Source organism: Malus domestica, chromosome 01 (genome assembly GCF_042453785.1).
Source record: "Malus domestica chromosome 01, GDT2T_hap1".
NCBI classification, from domain to species: Eukaryota; Viridiplantae; Streptophyta; class Magnoliopsida; order Rosales; family Rosaceae; genus Malus; species Malus domestica.
Window position 1 is genome coordinate 6884649 of NC_091661.1, and position 16601 is coordinate 6901249.

Genomic DNA, 16601 nt, shown 5'->3' on the forward strand with positions numbered 1-16601 from the left:
CTATGGTAATTTGTTGATATAACTGATCTACATCATTATATCTGTTGGTTTTTCAGCAGAGAAAAAGATTTATTTTGCTTTTTCCAAATGGAGTCTATGTTAAATGAAGTATCATTGGTCGTTAAATTGTTGGTATTATACGGTGAATAAGCTGGAATAATTAGTTTGGACAACTAACTGGAAAGGTGCTTAAAAAATGTATTGAATACACTGAAACAGTTCTGATTGAGAAATTTATAAAATGTACTAACTAATTGAAACAAACTGTTTGATTGTTTAGCTGCCACCATTGTTAACTAAATGATATGCATCATATTTCTATTGAACTGTTGTTTTCCTGTTTATATAACTCAGATTAACATGTGGTAGATAAGTTAAAAAATGTAAGTAACCACATTGTGTAAGAGCATTTTCTTTTGTGTTGGATATAAAATTGAAAACAGTGCGTTACTTTAATAAAAAAAACAGCAGATACAGCAGTATTGTAATGTGTTTTTTGAGTAAGAATTTCTGTTTTCATGTGTGGAGGATTTTGGTACACAATGGGAAGATTTTCTATGTCAACTTTACTGAACACAAAGTATTAAACCAAGAACTAATCTGTATTTGTGGAGGCATGTCCATGTATTTAACTGTAGTAAAAAATGAAGATCTATTTATCAAACTTGATGAAATATGGTAATAAGCTAACCTTTGGAGGACCTGTAGTTGTTTAATACTGGTGTAACCTTGTGCCAACACAGAAAAACATAAAAGACAAAAAATATAATAAAAAAGCGAGGGGCAAAACAACCATTCGACTGTACAAATGTGAAAACAGCAAGGGAAACAGAGGAAAGCGAGGGGCATATGGGTCCGGCCACTGGTCATCAATAGTACTCAAAACTGAGTTTCAGTATATAGGATGATGATACATGTAAGTCTTGAATCGATTAAAAAAAAAACCTCTAAATGAGGTCTACCCTATCCCTCTCTTATACTCTTCTATCTTCCCTTTGTTTTCCTCCCCCAGTTCTAAATCATTCTTCCACAGTTGGCATCTCGATTTTATCTCACCTTAACATTTTATATCCAACCTGCAACCGAGCTCTCTTCAAATTGTATTTAAAATAATGAAGTGCTTGTATAAGAATGGTGCAAAAAGGAATAATGCAATCCAATTGCAAATCGGTCCAATAAAAAATTCAAACAAAAAAAAGCTCCTCATCTCTCTCATCAAACAAAAATTCCCAAATCCAACAGAATTCTTGATCACAACACATAACAAAAACTAATAAAACATTACTCAAATAACGATTTAATTTTTAAAATTTAAAATTAAAGAGAACTAAATACAGATACTTGGAAGAAAAAAAATGGAATGATTCCATACGTAAATCTCACCCTCAACAATTTTAAAACGCAATCATCCCAGTGCAAACAGAAGGTGGAAAATGTTGTCCCAGCACAAACACAACCTGCAAAACAAACAAACCAACACACAAAAAAAAACCAAATGATCAATGATAAAATTTAGAAACCCTACCACACAAAATCGTAAGAATAACATAAAAATTACCAATAAAAGTAAGCAAAAAACACACACGGTCTGACAATAAACGTCTTAACGCCAATGATGGCCTCAAACCCCAAACAAAACCCCAAATCAGTTAAAAAAATTAGTGAAAATGAACTGAACCCATTCCTCTATCATATTCTTTTCATCTGTTTTCCTATCCCAAATCTCTCTTCCATGCTTTCTCTGCCGCTTTCCCCTCACCCTCAATCCCATTTTCTTCCAAGTCTATAATAAAAACCACATGCATAAACACGCTAGAAATTTGCCAAAACCCAAAACATAGCCTAACTAAAAATCTCACCGATTAAAAGTTTCACCCAAAAAAAACACTCTATCTCTTTGATCAAACGAAAACTCCAAAACCAATTCAATGATTGATAACAACACATAACAGAATCTGACCAAGATTTTCCTCAAGGGATATCCCAGAATTTAAATTCACTCTAAGCCCATTTCCTAATTCTCTTAATTAAAGGCAACCCAGAAACAAAATAATGAAAAAAAATGAAAAAATTATTCTCAATATCCAAACAGCTCAAAAGCCCAGAACCAAAAAAAAAAAAAAAAAAACAGAATACCTTTGCGGGTTTGGATCTTTTTTCTTGTAATTGTTACAGTATTGGTGTTGCGCCTCAATTCGTGGTGTTTCCGTCAGTATATATCGAAGATGGGGCTGCGGGTTTGGGTGACGAAGAACAGGAGGAGGATCTGAGCCTACAAACAGAATCACAAAAAGAAAACATAAACACAAAACCCATCTTCAAATCTAAAACCACAAAAATAAATAAATAAAACACCCACACTGAGAAAGCCGTAAAACTCACCATGAAACGCCAACTTTTCTGGGTAAAAAATTGAATCAGATCTAATTGCACCGTTGTCGATAATTCCTGAGAGAAAGATGGAAGGTTGGAGGGCGAGAAAAATCGGCGTTTTGAAGACAGAAGGCTAGAGTTGGGAATATAGCAGAAACCGAGAATGGCGAGAGAGAGAGAGAGAGAGAGAGAGAGAGAGAGAGGTGAGAAGAAAAGTGGGTCAAAATTGAAACGGAAGGGAAAAAGTGAGAAGAAAAGTGGAGAGCAGGCGTCGCACAGCGATGGTCGACACGTGCATCCAATGGGCAAAACCGTAATCTCACTGTACAAAGCTGACCAAAAAGAGGAAAGCAAGGATAAACCGAGGGACAAAACGGTCATCACACTGGTCATCCACAGTAACCAGCCCTTACGAGTTTTAGTATATATGATTTCAAAATTACAGTCGTCTGATTCACTTATTTTTGTTCATATCTAATATTTCTGGATTTTTCCACATACATTACAGAATTTAGTGACATTTGATAAACGTTGAACGAAGTCCTTCAATGAATCTCTCAAGGCGCTCGAATAATATTCAGTTTGCCAACACTGTAAGAACTCCAACTCTTTCTCTACTTACACAATTCCAAAGCAATGTGTAATAAACAGTGGAATTTTGATTCAAGTTGTAGTAATTGCCATGCAATTGTTTTTCCAATATGTTTATACACTTACGGTACTCCAATCTCTCTCTCTCTCTCTCTCTCTCTCTCTCTCTCTATCTGTCTCTCTCATTTCTTTTCGGTTTTGCAAATCTCTGACTTTCGGTGGTTTTGTTTTCTTCCAGTTGTCGATGAATTTTACGGACTTCCTTTGTAATCCTTGCTGCAGAAAGCAATCTCAACGCCACTGTGGGCGATACGAGCCACCACGCTACTGTTGGTAATTTTACTTTTCCGATTTTATATGAGTATGTGGTTTGTTTGATGAGAAAATATAGAAAACGAGAGAAATTTTTTGAATTTAGGGTTGCTATAACATGAATTTTCACTACGATTTGTGATTGGTTTTGGGTATCTTTCCTCTCTTATGCTTTTTACACTGCCTGCATCAACCCCTTTTCGTTTTTTGTCTTCTCTTCCAACTTATGCCCTCAATAATGATATTAGATAATGCATTTTTAAATTTATTGCTAATATTTTGAACTTTGTGTTGTACTAATGCCATAAGGCATTTTGATTTTTGACATTTTGTTATGTTGGTTGGAGAGTTGGAGACTTTTGCTCTCTTTGCATTTTGCTATGCTGGTTGGAGACTTGCGAACTATTGATTTTGAATGCTATTGCTCTCTTTATTCTTTAGAATCGAGTATTGGAATTTTGAATGGGACATGATTGGATGTATGACTTTGTGCTTTCCTAAATGGGTTTAGTTTTGTACAGCTTGAAATGTTGGTATTGTTTTTGTTCATGTAACTTTGGTTCATTGTTCGTTGTGGGATGAGATTTGGGATCTATTTTTTTGTTTCAGTTTTTACATATTGAATTTTCGAGAGCTATTTGATAAGAGTCAGGCCTGTTTAGAGTCAGGTTTTATAACTCAAACCATTTCCAATAGCTATTTGGTAATAGGACGAGTATTTAAGTATCAAAGAGTGGGGAATTCAATGTCTTATATTGTCAAATATAATGTTATTGTGTATGTATTTACTTTGCATAAACTTGGTCTCATTTTTGATTGAATTGTTGCAGTTCTTGGTATAAGGAGCTATAACTCCATTGAAGAAGTGAGAGGCATACGACAATATTTCTTCAGTCTGGTATGTCATTTTAACGATTAGAATTCCACAATTTGATTAGTTTTGATAATTTCCGGAAGAAGAAGGCCCTGTGTCCAAGTTTTAAAAAGCACACTTTGTAATGCTTCAAAATTTCATGCTTTTTTTAGGAATTTAGACAGGCAGGATGTGGATACTTCTGACTTTATCAAGGTTAGTGAATTATGTGGTTTCTCCACAGGGTGCAGTTTTATTGTTACACTTTGTAAAGCTTCAAAATTTCATTCTTTTTTCAGGAATTTAGTAGTCCCCATCATCATCAGTTTGTCTGCTATTGCAGTTAGGGAAGCATTCCACAGAAGAAGGCAGGGTTATACCTTCAGTTTATTCACGCAAAGAACCAGTATGTCGAAAATATATGTTACTCGATTCTTAAAAGCTTTATGGCATGACAAAATAAATTTACAAATTGCTAATTTTTCTGTTTTGTATAAAATCTTTGTTCACTTTACCTAAACAGGTACACATGTTAAGTTTTCTTTCATCTTATCTTTGGCACAGAAAGCACCATCAAAATTTAAAACTTTTTTATTATTTTTTTTTCATTCGGCTGTTGAGGAAGGGATTGTTGTTGGTGGATGAAACCTTTAGGTAATTATTTGTTGCTTATTGAACTCCCCCAATCATGAGTTTTGACTCGAAAGAAGATTTTGATGATGACAGATACTAAATTAAATTTTGGCTCAAATTGTATTGAAAATTGCAGTTCGGAGCAATTTTTATGAGGAAGAAGGATGAATCCTAAACATATGTATGAATTTAGTCAATTTCTACGCGCTCCATTCAGTAGATGAATTGTAAACATATGAATTTCAAGCGCCTTAATTGAATAGATGCTTTTAATTCTTCTCTCATCTAAACCTTAGATTTTTCTGCTATTTTATTTCTTTGTTGTTTATATCATTGTTGTTTGAATATATGGTTAAACTTATTTCATTAATTGTTGATGCCGCGTGTTGATAATCATGGAAAGGTAGGGGTGCGATGGTCGTTTTAGTCTGTAGGGTTTTGAACGGATTGGGTGGGTTAGGGAGACTTTCATTTCCTTTCTTTCTATGAGCTGCAGAGGGACTCGGTGAGAGCATGCCATCAGGAGAGAGAGCGGGAGGAATAGAGATAAGGATTTGGTGGGAACTCATAATGTAGTAGATATTCCTCAATGCAAAGGTCCCAATCCTAATGACTTTATATTTGATATTTAATCCTTGGATTAGTGTTAAAATCTATATTTTTTAGTTTAATTTGTGTTTTCGTTTCTGTTTTTGCAGCTCATCCTCCAAGTATAAATGCTGTTGTGGAGCTACTTAAACAAGGTCCCTTTTCGGTTATTAAAACTCAATGTTACCTGCTTTCATTTCCAGTTTTTGAGTCTTCTATTTGTTTGCTTGCTGCAATTATTCAACTTATGCTGCTATAATATTTGTTTCCTTTTGTTTTGTCCTCGCATTAACTACCATTTGGATCATGTGAATGACAACTTTCATGTATATTTCGAATAATGAGCAGTTTATTACTGTTAATTTTTTGATCACGGTATATGTTGCTAATTTACCTTCTCAAACAACGTAGATGTAAACATTGATATATAAAACTTATATGTTAATCAACCAATTTAAAAATTGGATTTTAACTGATGGTCGTCCATGGTTCCTTACTTTCCAGATATTGCAACATGCATAAATTCACTTGGAAATTATTCATGTCAATGTCCCCAAGGATAGAAACATGAAGGCATGGATGAAAAGAGTTGTATCAAAGACAACAAATGGTCAAAGGCCATTCTCCTCATTATTTCATTAGGTATGCATGTTTTTTTCACATGTTAATATATTGCATATACGAGTCTAAATTTATTTTATTGGAGCCACTTTTGTATCCAAAATTCTCATAAAGTATGTCATTGATGAAAGTTATATTCTGCTGTCTTTTAGTGATCTTCATGTTTTTCGTACGAAATAAGATTGTTAGCTTCTACGGTAAGCAGTTTTAACTATCAGGGATTTGTTTTCATATTGCATGAAATTTCCACTTTTTTCATCTTTGAATGGTCTCAAGCATAGTAAATATAATAGCACTAGAAAGTGAGGAAATCCACTTTCTTTTGTTAGGTTGGATTCTCTACTATGACTATCATTTTTATCTCTAAACAAAATTTTAATGGTATGTATGATATAAAAGGGTAAATTTAACTATTTTGGTTTCTTTGTTCTCATACTTTGGTGCCTCGAGTTTTAATTTTTCATAGTTGTGTCTGAGTTGTTTTCCAGTTACTATTCGGGTGCCATTGGCAACTTCTAGGGGACCAAAATTGTTTTCAGGTCAAAATACAGGAACCAAATCGTAACTAGACTAGGAGATTACATTACCAAAGTAGGAAAGTTTGGTCTTGATTCATAGTTTGGCAACATAATATGTATGTAGGATGTTGTTTTGGAACCACTTGGTAAGTGTTAAATACATCCTATAACATGATTGACTAACAAGCATGGTCGTTCAGATATACATGCAATTTAGATCACTGACTAAATCAGATTTCTTTTATATTGAAGCAAATCTTGCCTATTAGGTGTTTGTGAAAATTCCCCAGAGAGTTAGAAACAAGGATATGATGCAAATCTGAATGTAGGCTGTTTTGGTATCTGTGTGTATGTATAGGGGTGTTATATTGATATGACATGCTGCCTAATTTATCTATTTTTCGATTGTTAGATCAAAGAAGGAAGTTCAATTTATCAAGGATCAAGGTTTGGACTACTAGACAGCACACCGGCTTTGGTTTGAGGTATGGAAGTCTCGAGCTTGCAATCTTAAATTTCTGGCTCCTGAATAAGAAATATGCTCTATTTGATCCCGAATAAGAAATGACATAGGTCTGTGGCTTCCATCGTTATTAAGTTGTATCCTTTTCTACTTGGGTTACAAAAAACCATTATAATGAATTAATCAAATTTTTTATTCTAAGGAAGTATGTATTCAACATTGTTTTTTTCTGAACAATTTCAATTAATATAACTATGACCATTTGTCTACTATTTTATATCTTCTGTTTTGTTTCCTTTTTGAAGACTCCCATTGCCATGTTGGTCTCTTGCTGCTAATTGATTTAGTTGGGGTGTCTTAACAAGAGTGTTGTCTTTACGGAGTCTTTTTTTTCTGTGGTGTTACATTTTACGGGTTGGTGTTACTTTATGAATTTGTAGTTAGTAAGATTTAACAATGCCTTTTTTTGTTTGCTTTACTTTGTTACATCTTGATAAACATAGGTTCAGCAACAGGTTGTTGAAATGATCACTTATATAGCCTCTACTACAGAACAATTTCCTAATAAATGTGTATTACTTTGTCTTCTGGGTGAGCGTTCTCTAATTTAGATTAGACAACAAGACTTGAAGCTTGGTTTGTTTTCTGTGTCTCCTTCACTCTATCTGTTCTGTGAATGAACAGGTAGATGTCAACTCTAGCAGTTAACGGTGTTGTGCACCTTGACAGGTATAGGTATATGTGAATGGCTCACAGGGTTTTTCTGAATCTGTAAGTCCAGGATTTATTTTTGAAAGGGTAAGTGGTGTGATTCTTTTAATTCTCATCTTCAGTTCAAAAGTTTGTGTGCAAAGTTTTTTGTTGCAGTTTTATTCTTCTGTATGCATTATGTTTATCTTGAAGTAAAGGTTGCTAATCTTTTATTTCTGAGTGTGTGCTACTCGGTCTCCAATCATTGTTCATATTTTTCGAGGGTATAAATGGGAAGGCAAAATGCATTCCAATAACTCGGAATTCAACCTCCACCAAATTGTAAGGAATCCAATTCCTCCAAATTTTGGAGTTGGATTCCAAAATTTGCATGATCTCCCAAATTTTTTATTCCCCAATATTGGGTAAACACCGGAGTAGTCTGTAATCGACTTTCAATTGCTTTTTTTTGTTCCGATTACCCTTACATAAATGTATTTATGATCTTTTAGTTTCAAGAGCCCAACTGTTGTTGCAAAATGTGCTATAGATGGAGCAACTAATGTCTTTCTTACTTATTGTTGGGCTCTTCTATCTTTATGTGAGGCATTTTGTACTATTGCTTTTGTAACGTTGGGATGTTTCAAGATTTATGACTTTGTGCGTTCTCTCTCTCTACACACTTTCTTCCCTTGCTCCTTCTCTCATGTAGAGCCATTTTATGGTACAATGTGTTTATCGGTTCTCATGTCCAAGTTTTTCTTTCTGCTTTCAATTAAGTTTTGTTTTTATGTTATGTTTTCATGGAATCTCTTGCACAGATTTCAATTACGTTGTACTTGAATGTCCTGAACTCAAGTCAATTAGGATTTTTTTTTTTGGTTGAAACCATTGAATTTTGTTGTACTTGAATGATATAGATGTGGGGAATACATTTGCATAAGGATTAATTTTAACCATTGAATTTTATTTCATTTTTCCTTGGAGCTTGAGTAACAAGATCATCAAATTGTTATATTCGTTATCTGTGAGAATAAATCTACATGCATAACAATATTGTTACACTTCTACTTTTATTGGGTTTTTATACAGTTTGTGTGTTTGCTTAGTCTTGCCTTGGAGTTGGATCCACTTTGTGTAATGGATTGTGATTTGTTTGAAAATATCTTTACTGATGATTTTGAGTATAATGTGTTTTTCTAATACTGTTTCTCGCCCTTTGTAATCCAGTTGTGCAAAAGACATCTCCATTAACCGGTAATAGCTGAAATCGTTTGTTGTCGAAGTTCACGTGCAGAAGAGCGAAAATGCTGCAAGTGAAGGATAGATAACAGCTCAAGACACATGGTATGAGGGTGCAGGTAAATTGTACATATGCATCTGGAAAAAGTTAAAAGTTAAGGCGGGTTGGCTATAACTTCTCCTTCTCGCCACAACAGGAAATACTTTTGAACTGCATTAAGATGTTAATAAATTAAGCTTAAGCTATATTTTACTTATTAAGAATGGGTAAACTGTTTTAAATAGAAAAATTAAGTGCTTATATCAGGTAAACTATCAATTTTACAAAGTTTTCTGGTAAATTAGATATATAGTCTAATTTGAAGAGTTGTGTTGACCTTTACTTTTGTTAAATTATATAGTTTAATTGCGTCCTCTTTTTCCAATCCTTATATATCTGCTCAACTCTTGGTCAATTATTTGCCAGTAGGAATGTTTAATTGCTTGATCAATGATGTCCATTCAATTTGGAGAAGAAATAGGACTTTTGTCCAATAGGGATTTGAAATAGGGATTGAGACTCACATATGAGTAAGATGTCTCAATTGTTCATTGATTCTTAGGTGCTATGTCTTTTTAGTTGCTTTGTGGGGAAACTATTCATGCCTGTTGCGATTAATACATTCAAGTTCCCGCAGCAACGCGCGGGCATATTTTCTCGTGTAGATTTAAAAGAGACTTAGAAATTTACAAATCAAATGGTCAACACACCTCCAATCAATATAGAAACTGTAATTATCTGTCATCGTATTATTTATACAAATAGAAAGGTAAGTGTGTGTGTGTGTATCTGTCATCATAATATATATATATATATATATATATATGAAGTCCTAATCACAATTTCATCATTCCTATTTTAATTACCAATTAATTAAGCATTTTTTCGATCCTAAAATTACTAAGCATATGTGATGCCCAAGCTGATTACCTAGAAGTTAACTACATCGTTTGGTGGTTTGAATGCTGATGAGGGCGTGCCAATTCGTTGCCAAGCTCAGCTGGGCGAATGACACACCTCGACCTAAATCAGCGCATGCTGGCCGTCATGTAAGGGTGACGTAGCCATGTGCACAGTGCGGAAGCAATAGAGATGTAAGGAATTATGATGGAATAAAAACCAAACTACTAGCAGAACTAGATAAGATAAGGTGCCAGTGCGAGATTAAGTGTGAAATACACAACCAGAGCATAAATAGCCTAAGTGTAGTCAAGCAGGACAAGTGCTAATTATACAACACCCAAGGTTGATCCTACATTTATGATGTTCTGTCAGAACCACCGTTGAAATCCCGTGAGCCACCCAAGCCTTCTACCTAAAACCTGGAGGAGCGTAAAACAGAAAGTGTGAGTGGGCAAAAACAAAGCTTTTCAAAATCATTTCATTTCTCAAAAGTTATAACCCTTCGCCGTAAAACTTGTATAATTTCCCAGAAAATAATAGTAATAATAAGTTGTATCAGAAATCATACTCAAGATGAAAATCCATGAAGTATACCATGCCAAAGTATCTCAATGCAATGCCATAAGTAATCCAGACAAAATATATTAATGTCAAATATTGCATCAGCCAAATCCTTTTAACTCAATCTGTACGACTGAGTATATAGCTCAAAACCAATCTCAATCATATCAAATCAAATCGTGCACACGAGTTGGAACCACCTAAAGTGGTCTGTATGACAAGACTAGGTGTAAAATAAATATGCTCTAGTGCTACGATCACGTGAAGGCTGTGCGAATAATCGCGGGTCACCTACGAGTCGAAACCACTTAAAATGGTCAGTATGACAAGCCTGTGCACCTAACTTGGATCCAAGGTGAGCATATGGTGCAGGAGGTGAACATCACGTGAAAGACTGTGCCCTAACTCTGGGCGGGAGCACTTCGGCCGAGGAAGGAACAGTCTCGGCCTTGAGTTAAAAAAAATACAAGGTTATGCAACTCACTACGAAGTTTTGGTTCAACAACCTCAACTATATTGGTGAAAATATAGGTCTGTCGAATCAGCATTGAACTGTATGGACACTCAAAAAAGATGATTGTTTTAATCGTCAAAACGGTTCGGCTGTCTGTTGGCTAAACTTTAAAATGTGACATGAGAATAACGAATCATAAAAGACTTCACTTCGCCGAGAAGGCTAATGAAGTGATCGACCAAGAGAAAAAGTTGTTTACCAACTTCTTGCGGGCCAACAAGGATGTGTTTGCCTGGTCTGCAGAAAACATGCCCGAGATTGATCCTTCTGTGATCTGCCACCGCATCCACTAGGTGCAACTACCGAACCAGTTATCCCGCGAAAGTGAAATTACGAAACAGAGCGGAGCAAGATCATAGAAGCCAAGATTGACAAGCTAAAAGATGCCAACTTCATCATTGAGGTGTGCACCATCCAGACTGGCTAGCGAACGTAGTGCTAGTGCAAAAGAAAATTGGCAAGTGGAGAGTACGCGTGGACTTCACGAACCTAAACAAAGCTTGTCCAAAGGATTCGTACCCGCTCCCATGGATCGATCTGCTAGTAGATTGAACTGTAAGTCATGAACTACCAAGCTTCATGGATGCTTACTCCAGATACAATCAAATAAAGATGTATGAGCCAAATATGGAAGAGACATCCTTTGTTATTGACCGAGGTACGTATTGTTACAAGGATATGCCCTTTGTTCTTAAAAATGCAGGGGAAACATACCAATGATTTGTCAACCAAATCTTCAAAGAAAAAAATGCAAGAGACACGATCTCTAGACATTATTAAAAGTTTTACCGAATTTTCTAAATCATCTTGATCATCTAAGAGGGATATTTGATCAATAAGAGACAATATTGTCTTTTCTCCCATGGTTGCAACGGATTGCTACGATAGGCTTAGGTTTAAGATTCTCAATGCCGACTGCCAATAACAAGTTGCACGGCAAGGATTATAAATTTGTGTGCTGCTTAAAAAGCACAAAGCAGCACCGAGTAAATTTTGATTTTGGGTAGAATGGATTGTCCAAAACACAAGACAATCAACAAATTAGGGGGCTAGCTGTAGAAACTCATGATTCTGTGAGAGAACAATTAGAGGTAGAGAGAGAAAGAATTCTAAAGAGAGAGATGATTGAAATAGAAGGATTTCATTACACTTTCAGAACATGTACAATACAATATATATAGATGCAACCACCTACTCTACCAACTATATCTTCACAGATAAGAAATCTTTTAATCAGATATAGACTTAGTTGGTGGTCCTATTGTATCCTTAACACACCCCCTCAAGCTAAAGTTAGGGGTTTTAACTGAAAGCTTGGAAGTTAACTCGGCAAAGCGATGAGAAGGCAAGGATTTGGTGAAAATATCTGCCAGTTGAAGAAGAGATATAACATGATGAACACTAACTGTGCCACTGAGAACCTTTTCCCGAATATAATGGTAGTCGATTTCAACATGTTTTGTCCGAGCATGGAAGACAGGATTGAAGGCCAATGCAATTGCGCTCTTGTTATCACAGAAAATCGTAGGAGTTTTGAGGATAGGAAAAGAGATATCTTGCAGAATCTTACTGATCTAATTGAGTTCAGCAGCTGTATTGGCCAGAGACCTATACTCAGCTTCAGTAGACGAGCGGGCAACAGTGCATTGCTTCTTGGCACTCCAAGAGATGAGATTAGGTCCAAGAAAAGCACAATAGCCACTTGTGGATCGTCTATCAATAGGACAACCTGCCCAGTCCGTATCATACCACGCAGTAAGGCTTTGACAACCTTTAGTAAACCATAAACCAGAATCAAGAGTACCCTTCAAATAACGAAGTATTCGTTTAACTGCTTGCAAATGAATTGTCCGAGGAGAATGCATATACTGACAGACTTGGTTAACAGCAAATGCCAAATCGGGTCTCGTCCATGTAAGATACTGTAAGGCCCCAACAGTGGATCTATAAAATGTAGGATCGGAGAGTAGAGTACGAGAGTGATCCAGTTTGGCATATGCAACAGGAGTGGAGCAAGGTTTAACACCAACCATATTAGTCTTCTTTAACAAGTCAAGAGCATATTTAGACTGATGAAGAAATAAACCTTTGGCAGATCTGTGAACCTCAATTCCCAAAATGTAGTGAAGATCACCCAAATCCTTGACGGGAAACATAGTTTGTAATTGAGAAATGATGGAGGTGCAGACGGAGGTAGAGCTCCCTGTGATGAAAATGTCATCAACATAGACTAAGATGAAGGTGATGGTAGAATCCTTTTTGATAAACAAGCTGGTGTTAGAGGAAGAAGCCGAGAATCCCAAGGACAGAATAGCTTTGTAAAATGCTTCATACTAGGCCTGAGGTGCCTATTTTAAACCATAGAGATAACGCTTGAGTTTACACACATGTTGTGGGTGGTTGGAATCAACAAAACCAGGGGGCTGGATCATGTAGACATCCTCTTTTAAAGTACCATGCAAGAATGCATTACTTACATCAAGTTGATGAATGAACCAGTCATAGGAAACTGCAATTGACAATAAAATTCGAATAGTAGTAGGCTTAGCAACCGGACTGAAGGTCTCAGTAAAATCAAGACCTTCTTGTTGATGGAACCCTTTAGCCACCAGCCGAGTCTTAAACCATTCTATCGAACCATCTGGTCTATGCTTGACTTTAAAAACCCATTTGCAACCTACTAAATTCAATTCAGGATGAAAATGAACTAGATCCCAAGTCCCAGTAGATTGCAAGGCTTGAAACTCAGCCTTCATGGCTGCCATCCAGTTTGGATTCTTGAAAGCTTGTAAAAAAGTGGTAGGTGTTGGAGGAAGACAAGTAATGGAATCAACAGAAGCAGGAAGAGAGTGTTTAGTTGCAGTGAAGACTTTTGGCTTGTGAATTCTAGCTTTATCCCTTGTAAGCATAGGATGGAAATTAATAGGTATAGGTGCAGGTGCGAAGGAAGGAGTAGATGAGGAACACTCTGTTATATTGCAGGGAATATGAGATGAAGAATCAGCAGATGGTGAAGAGGCTGAAGGTTGTGAGACACTATCTGGATGAGCCAACTGAACTGTACTTGTTGAAGAAGAAACAGGAATAGTCATAGGTATAGGTGCAGGAACTGTACTTGTAGTAGAAGTATCTGAAGACAGAATAGAACCTGAGAACATCCCAGTCTTGAAAGGAAATAATTATTCATCAAATGTAACATGCCGAGAGACATAGAGTTTATTAGCCACAGGATCAAAGCATCTGTATCCACTATGATTAAGACTATACCCAAAAAATACACACAATTTACTCTTTGTATCCAGTTTATGCGATGAGTAGGGCTGCAACCAAGGATAGCAAGCACAACCAAAAGCCTTAAGATTATGATACTTAGGAGGCGCTTTGAATAGTTTCTCCCAAGGACTAACAGAAGAAGATTGAGGAGGCAGGCGATTGATGAGATACACAGCAGTTTGAAAAGCTTCTACCCAAAATTTTGTTTCCAAACCACTCTGAAAAAGAAGAGTCCTGCCCATTTCGACAACATGTCTATGTTTCCTTTTGGCACACCCATTTTGTTCAGGTGTATGAGGGCAACTTAATTGATGTGTAATCCCTTGTGCATTAAGAAACCCCTAAAAATCCTTGCTTAAAAATTCACCACCAGAATCAGACCTTAGACATTGTATTTTACAATCGAAAAAGGTTTGAACTTTGTGCACAGAAGTCTTGAAGACAGAGCAAACATCAGATTTATAGAACAATGGATATAACCAGCTGTATTTCGTGTAATCATCTACTACAATGAGATATTATTTATAACCAGTACATGAGGAAGTGGGAGAAGGACCCCAAACATCGGTATGGAGTAAATGAAATGGCCTAGTAGTAGTACACGGCAAAATGGAAAAGGGTAGTCTAGAAGCTTTCCCCAACTTACAAGCAGTACAAACAGACCCTGTGTTTACAGAACCAATCACAGGTAGCTGGTTTTTATTCACAACATTATGAAAGACTAGACTCGATGGATGACCTAGTCGTTTATGCCATACATGAGCATCCGCTTTAGTAATCATCAATGCATGAGGAGAGAGAGCAATGCCTGAGGTTCCATTGGATGCATCCCAGTAGAAAGGATATAAGCCACCTTCACTGGGGCCTTGGAAGAGCATCTTCCTAGTACTTAGGTCCTTGATATAAAACCCAAATGGATCAAAAGTCAGAGAAGCCTAATTATCACAAACAAACTTGTAAACGGATAACAAGTTATGTGAAGCTTTGGGAACTAACAACACATCATTAAGTTGAAATGTAGCATTCATAGTGCGAATTAAAGCAGATCCAGTGTGAGAGATACATAGACCCTTACCATTACCAACTAATAGTTGATCATTGCCAGTGTAGGGAATGGCAGAATTAAGAGAAGCTAGATCCGGAGTCACATGATGAGATGCACCACTATCAGTTAGCCAATAGCTTAGTGGAAGAGAAGTAGCAGCGGTCATACCAAGAGGAGGTCTAGTATGTGATCATTGAGAGGCAAACTGAGAGAGCTTCTCACAATTGAGAGCTTCATGACCAGATTTGAGGCATAACTGACACTGAAGAAACCTTCCAGAGTAAGAGGTATTATTGTGTTGACCAAATCCTATAGATCTTGAATTTGGACCCGAGCCAAGAAGACCACTAGAGGTGTTATAAGTAGGACGATTGCCTCCAAATGTACGATTGTTATGATAGCGATTACGATTCTGAAAGTGACCTCGAGAATTACCTCTGTAAGAGTTGACACCAGAAGATCCTTGTTGAGCCGTATAAGGGTGAAACAGAACAGATGATGAAGAGGAAGCTCTGGTCTTTCGTTTCTGAAGAGAAATTTCCTTACTAAGAAGTAATCCGTGGAGTTCATCAGTGTTGATAGCTTCAGTTCTTGTTTCAATAGAGTCAACGAATGAATCATACTCATTAGAGAGGCCAGAAAGTATGTAGGCAACAAGATCGGATTCAGAAATCGGATCGCCAGCCGCTGCAAGTTTGTTAGAGATCTCCTTGAGAGAGTTGAGGTAATCTGTCATTGAAGAGTCACCTTTCTGAATAGTTTGGATCTTCGAGCGTAAGATGTGAATATGAGTGCGAGAAGCACCAGAAAAACGATGCTCGAGAGATTGCCAGAGAGATTTGGAATCATCCATGCCAACCGTTAAAGGAAGTAGATCTTCAGATAAAGTCGAATTTATGCAAATCATCAAGAGTTGATCTCGTTCACACCAAGTCTCATACACTGGATTAGGAATTTGAGATCCGGAAGAATCAAGCACAAACGGAGTAGGACACACATCAGTGCCATTAACAAGCCCTAAAAGCTTGAATTGCTTCAGAACAGGGAGGAAGAGACTGCATCAGGTGATGTAATTGTGACGAGTGAGTTTCGTCGCCATCATACCAGTAATGTTCTGAACGGTAATCGAAGAGAGAGATTGAGCTGATGGATTTGGAACTTCGACACGAGAACCAGACGAAGCAGTCGGAGAGGAAGAGTTTGCAGCCATCCAGAAGATTAGAGAAGAAAAATTCAAGAAATTGAAGAAATTAGGGCAGAGAAGATCTGTTTGGGAGAAGAGAAAGAGGTGAGAAAATTCAAGAAGACGGAAGTGGTGGATCTAGGTCGTTAGACAACGGCGAAGATACCATGTAGAAACTCATGATTCTGTGAGAGAACA